Source organism: Polypterus senegalus, chromosome 3 (genome assembly GCF_016835505.1).
Source record: "Polypterus senegalus isolate Bchr_013 chromosome 3, ASM1683550v1, whole genome shotgun sequence".
In the NCBI taxonomy this organism is placed as follows: Eukaryota; Metazoa; Chordata; class Cladistia; order Polypteriformes; family Polypteridae; genus Polypterus; species Polypterus senegalus.
The window spans coordinates 201,279,718-201,286,337 of record NC_053156.1 but is presented as its reverse complement, the minus strand read 5'-3'; positions in this window follow the sequence as shown (position 1 = coordinate 201,286,337).

Sequence of the window (6,620 nt, the reverse complement as noted above, 5' to 3'; positions counted from 1 at the left end):
TTCCATACAGCTTACTTACAAAAGTTAAGCAGGTTTCATTTCGAAATTCTACGCGTAACGGTCATAACGGTCAACAATGTCCGCCATGTTGAACTTTCTTATTTATGGCCCCATCTTCTCGAAATTTGGTAGGCGGCTTCCCTGCACTAACCGAAACCAATGTACGTACTTATTTCGGTGGTATGATGCCACTGTCGGCCGCCATATTGAACTTTTCAACAGTCTTTGTTACTTATGGGCCCATCTTCAAGAAATTTGCTACACGGGTTCCCAACGCTAACTGAATCCTACTTACGTACATATATACGTCCATAGCCTGCAGCTTGGTCACCATGTGAGGCGGCTTGGGTCCCCCATCCCAACGCCTCCCACATTGTTGGCTGCCTGCCTATATAAGGCCGTCCGTCTCTACAGTCTCTACTTTCCCTTCCTTGCTTTGCCACAGGATTCACGTCTCCCTGCTGATAACTACAGCTTTTTTGTTTAATCCACGGCTTCTCCGCTGTTTTATTGTTTGTTTATTACAATTATAGTTATTGTATAGGTATTTTACACTTACTTTACATTACTCATCTACCCATTTCCTTCATCATTCCAACCCCCATTACCATGTCTATCGAGGTAATCACCATCGATCAAAGAACTATCACTTACCGAGTGGTTTCCATGCCCGGAGATGGCACCTACCTTTTCCATTCTCTGTGTTACATATTGCACGACCATATCAGGCTCACTCTTGATATCCGGAAGAACATTTTGTCTTATGTATTGAATGACTGGGACAGGTTCAAGGTGTGGACTGATGACGGTACAGGAGATAATTATACTACACAGGAGCACTAGAAGAGTGAAATGCTTAAGCCATTCACCTATTGTTCTGCATGTGAGTTGATGGCTGCCGCTGAATTGTTCGGTTGGTGCTTTCAAGTGTACCGAAATGGCCAAATATTTTACACCTTTCGACAACCGCCAATGCCTCTTAAACATCTTAGATTCACAGGTGACGATTTCAGGGAAGTCCCTCAAGCCTCACTGGTGTTCTTACCATTTGAATTATTATACGGACGACAACCCTGAGGCATTTTGGACATTTTGAAAGAAGGGTGGGAAGGAGAGGCTCTTCCCTTAACTAATATTGTAGAATATATCGTGCAGTTACATGATAGATTTGGGAAAATTCGACCAGTCCTAAAAAGTCACATGGAGGAGGTGCAAGCAGCACAGGTCCGCTATTATGACCATGGCACGACACTCCAGGAGTTCCAACCGGGAGATTGGGTCATGGTGTTGGTTCCCACCTCCCAGTCTAAACTACTTGCCCATTGGCAGGGACCATATGAGGTTAAGGAGAGGAAAGGGCTCATCGACTATTTGGTGAAACATCCTAATCGTCGGCCGAGCAAGCGGGTATATCATTTGAATGTGCTGAAACTGTGGAAGTAAAGGTATCCCGATCCCTCCTCCGGCCAGCTCCGCTCATTTTTTGCTCAGACCAAATCCCTTAACTTTGGGTCTAACTTAAACACCTGACAGAAACGAGAGCTCAAATCACTTATCTCGTCTGTCCAGTAGGTGGTAGATGAAAAACCCGGAAGGACCTCTCTGATTGCCCACGTCATTGTGACCGAATCTGGGGTTACAGTCCAAGAGCGCCCCTATCATCTTACTAAGGCAAAGACATCTGACGTGGAACTTGAAATCAAGTGCATTAAGGATTTAAGAGTCATAGAGGAGAGTTATAGTCCCTGGTCCAGTCCAATAGTCTTGGTGTCTAAGTCCGATGGGAGTAAGAGGTATTGCAACGACTTCTGTCGACTTTGTTATGTTATTAAAGCCACGGGACAACGACTTGTCTTTGAACCTCCACTTTATTAAGTGCGCACACACCTTTTTTCCTGACTCCGTATCCGGGTGCACTACCCAGAACTGTCCGGTCCACAACAACACATTACCGGAACTTTTGTTACTATAAGGTATAAAATCACTTCTTCCCCTCTTTAAAAGATAATGACTTTCCCTTGCACTCTTATGTTGTATCAGTTTGTTCTATTACCAAAAGAACATCTTCATAATAACATCACAACCCAACCATCACAGAACTTTCACAATCTTGAATCAACTTTTTTTTTTTTTTATATATATATATATATATATATATATATATATATATATATATATATATATATATATATATATATATATATATAGTGTCAACAGACTTCAATTAATCTTTCAGGAGGTCTAACAGTGCGTTTTGGTCTGCAATACTTCTCAGGTATAACAGTAACTTGTTTTGTCAGATCAGAGTTAGTGTGATCCACAGAACCTTTGTCAACTTGTTGACTTGCGGAAATGTCAGAATCATCTGATCGCGACTCTGTTTCTTGAACAGTCACTTGTTGTCTTAAGTCCCTCTGTTCCTTCTTAGAATTGCACCCCGCTCGGTCTGAATCTCATATGAGCATGGTAGTACTTCTCCTTCAACACAACCTTGTTGCGTCCATGTTCCTGATGCATGGTTCAGGATTCGAACTCTATCACCAGGCTTGAGCTTTCACAGGATTTTTGCTTTCTTGTCATGATTTTCCTTTTTGTTGGTTTTTAATTTGTTGTTTTTCCTGTTTGACTTTGTTCGCCCCAGCAGGTGTCAACAGGTCCTGGTGAATGAGTAAGTTAGTGCGTATCCTTCGACCCATCAGCATTTGGGCTGGGTACAACCCATTTTGAAGAGGAGCACTCCTGTAAATCATTAGACTCTTGTGGAAGTCGGTCTTTCCATCGTGACTCTTCTTCATGAGAGCTTTCACAATCTTTACAGAACTCTCCGCTATCCCGTTGGACCTAGGGTAGTTTGGGCTTGATGTGGTGTGTTGAAATCCCCACTCTGCAGCGAAGACATCAAACTCCCTACTGCAAAACTGCGGCCCATTATCAGAGAACACTTCACAGGGAACTCCATGTCTTGCAAAGACTGTCTTCAGAAAAGCAATGACAGCTTGGCTGGATGTCGCCTGAAGTGTTGCAACTTCTGGATAGTTTGAGAAATAATCAGTAACTACAATGTGGCTCTTACCATTGCAGTCAAACAGGTCTACCCCAACCTTTTGATATGGATAATCAGGCACTGGATGAGACATGAGTGGCTCTGCTTGTTGCCTGGGTCTGTATGTAAGGCATATTTCACATGAAGCTGTAAGCTGACTGATGTCGTGATTTATTCTTGGCCAATACATTACCTCACGGGCCCTGCGCTTACATTTCTCCTCTCCTAGATGCCCCTTATGAACCTTGTGCAGCATCTCCTTGCGCATTGACACTGGGATGACAAACTTGTTCCCCTTGAAGATGATGTCATCTACTACTGAAAGCTCCGCTCTGCATGACCAGTAATCTTGAATTTGCTTTGGACAGTCACTTTTCTTTCCTGGCCAGCCTTCTAATATGGTCTCTCTAAGTTGTGTCAATGTTCCATCCATATCGGTTGACTTTCTGATTTGTTCAATTACAATCATGTCGACATACGCTTGTATGTCCACACCTTTCTCACTGGTAAGGCTCTCATGCCTGTCGACAGCTCGAGAAAGTGTATCAGCTGCGAACATGAATTTTCCTGGTGTATAGATCATGTTGACGTCATATTTTTGGAGTCTGATGAGCATTCGTTGGATTCTCATAGGACAGTCATTTAAAGCCTTAGACATTATTGACACCAATGGCTTATGGTCCGTTTCCACTTCAAAGGACTGGCCATAGACATACTGGTGGAACCTTTCACAGGCATATGTAGATGCTAAAAGTTCCTTCTCGATTTGTGCATAGTTGGTTTCTGCACTCGTCAAGGCCCTTGATGCATAGGCTACCGGCTGCCAGCTCTCAGCATGTTGCTGCAAAAGCACAGCACCTAGACTATATTGTGAGGCATCTGCTGAGATTCGTGTGCTCTTGTGCGGGTCATAGTATCGGAGCACTGGCTCCTCTGTGATGATACACTTCAATTTTTGAAAGCACATCTCCTGCTCGTGAGCCCACATCCATTCATTCTTTTGCTCGAGGAGACATCTGAGTGGAGCTGAATGCGTTGACAGTTGGGGAATGAATTTGGCCAGGTATGTGACCATTCCGAGGAATCTCCTAACTTCCTCTTTATTTTGAGGCCGTTCCATGTTGACTATTGCTGAAGTTTTTCTTGAGTCTGGCCTGACCCCATCCTCAGACAAAACATCTCCCACGAAAGTTAAGCTCTTGACTGCAAACTCACATTTCTCCTTGTTTAATTTTAGGTTCGACTGTCTTATTAGCTCCAGGACCTGCCTCAATCTTGCATCATGCTCCTGGCGGTCGGAACCCCACACAATTATGTCATCCATCATCGTCTCTACCCCTGGTAGGTGTTCAAAAATCATGTGGATTGTTTTGTGGTATACTTCAGGTGCTGATAGAATACCATAAGGTAGACGGAGAAAACGATATCTGCCTTCTGGCGTATTGAAGGTACAGTACACAGTTTAGAGCTTGCTTCATCAAGTTTCAATTGCCAGAATCCAGACGACGCATCAAGCTTACTGAACCACTTTGCTCCAGCGAACTGAGACATAATCTCTTCTCTAGTTGGTAGTTTGAAATGTTCACGTTTTATGGCCCTGTTGAGATCTCTTGGATCAAGACATATTCTCAAAGAGCCATTCTTCTTGAGCACAATGACTAGTGAACTCACCTAGTCTGTTGGTTCATCGATTTTCTTAATGACATCCAGCTTCTCCATGCGAGCTAATTCCTCTTTGAGCTTTTCTCGCAATGCAAATGGAACTTTTCTGCATGCGTGCACTACAGGAGTCACAGCGCCATCTGTATTTATTCTGTGTTCCCCAGGCAGACATCCAAGTCCTTTAAAAACATCCTTGTACTCCTCCATAAATGAAGTTTCATCTGTTTTGCATTGTGATGTCACTACAAACACTCTCCTCAACAAGTCCAGTTTTTCACATGTGCTCAGTCCCAGAATTGGCTGAACGCTCTTTTCCACAATCAGCATTTGTGTCTTTAGCAGCTGTCCTTTATGTTTCAGTGTCACTAGGCAGATTCCTTTGACAGGGACATCCTCACCTGTGTATCCTGTTACTTTTATTTTTGTTGAATGTATTTTGTTTTTAACTTTGAGGGTTTCGTAGTCATTCATAGACAACAGGTTAACTTGTGCACCTGTATCTAATTTGAATGGAATTATTGTCTCATTTACTGTCAGTGGTACAATCCATTCAGCTTTTTCTGTCATGTTTGTTTGAACAGAATCTACAAAAAATTCCTCTGGCTGTTCTTCAACTGTGTATACTTTTTTCTCTGTACCATCAGTTTTACAACACTTTGCAAAATGATTATTCTTCCCGCAACGATTACAAGTTTTTCCATATGCAGGACAAGATCTTGGTATATGTATCCCTCCACATCTACCACACCTGCTTTTTGTGATTTTCTCTCTGGTGTCTTTGTTTTGTAGCTTGTTTTTTGTGCTGCTCCTCACTTTTTACTGCGTGTACTGTAGCAGTATCCCTTTGCAGTTCTTTGGCTTGTGCGCGAGTTATTTCAGCAGCTCTACACATGTTGACAGCTTTCTCTAATGTCAAAGCTGGTTCACGTAGCAGTCTTTCCCTGAGACCATTATCCCCACAGATTATTCTGTCTCTCACTAGTGAATCTCTTAAATCTCCGAAGTCACAAGTCTTACTCAGTGTGTGCAGTTCAGCAAGATACTGGTCAAAAGCCATCCCTTGTTTCTGATCAGCGGAGAAAAATTTGTATCTCTCAAACGTGACATTCTTGCTTGGCACAAAGTATTCTTCAAACTTTGTCATGAGAGCAGTCAGTGTTAAATTTGCCTCGTCAAGTTAAAAACTATTATATATATCCAGTGCATCCTCACCTATCACGTGTAGAAAGACTGATGCTTTCAACTTCTCATCATCTCCACCCGCGCCACTGGCAGCAAGATAAATGTTGAATCTCTGCTTGAAACGTTTCCAGTTATCAGCAAGATTACCGACGAGCTGCATAGGCGATGGTGGATTTAACTTCTCCATGACGGGAAAACACTCAGAGTTCTCTTACTTTGTTTCAACGATGTCTTTTCGTCCTGCCTTCGAATATATTTCAGTGCCGCTTTTTTTTTAGCACTCGCTGTGGCTCGTTTCGTACACTCCTCCCTCGGCCGCTCTCCGTGCAGGTATCGCTCACCGTGGGTCTCGCCTCACTGGCGTTTTACTCATCCACTCTCCGGAGTCCGCCAATCCCTATTTCTGACACCATGTTATGTTATTAAAGCCACGGGACAACGACTTGTCTTTGAACCTCCACTTTATTAAGTGCGCACACACCTTTCACTTCACTCAGTATCCGGGTGCACTACCCAGAACTGTCCGGTCCACAACAACACATTACCGGAACCTTTGTTACTATAAGGCATAACATCACAGACTTAATCAGGTTTCCCAATTTAACGCTTATCCTATGCCATGAGTGGACGACCTCCTTGAGAGGCTGGGACAAGCGGAATACTTGACCACACTTGACATGACAAGGAGAACTGGCAGGCTCCACAAAGGTCAAGACTGCGTTTAGCACCCCTA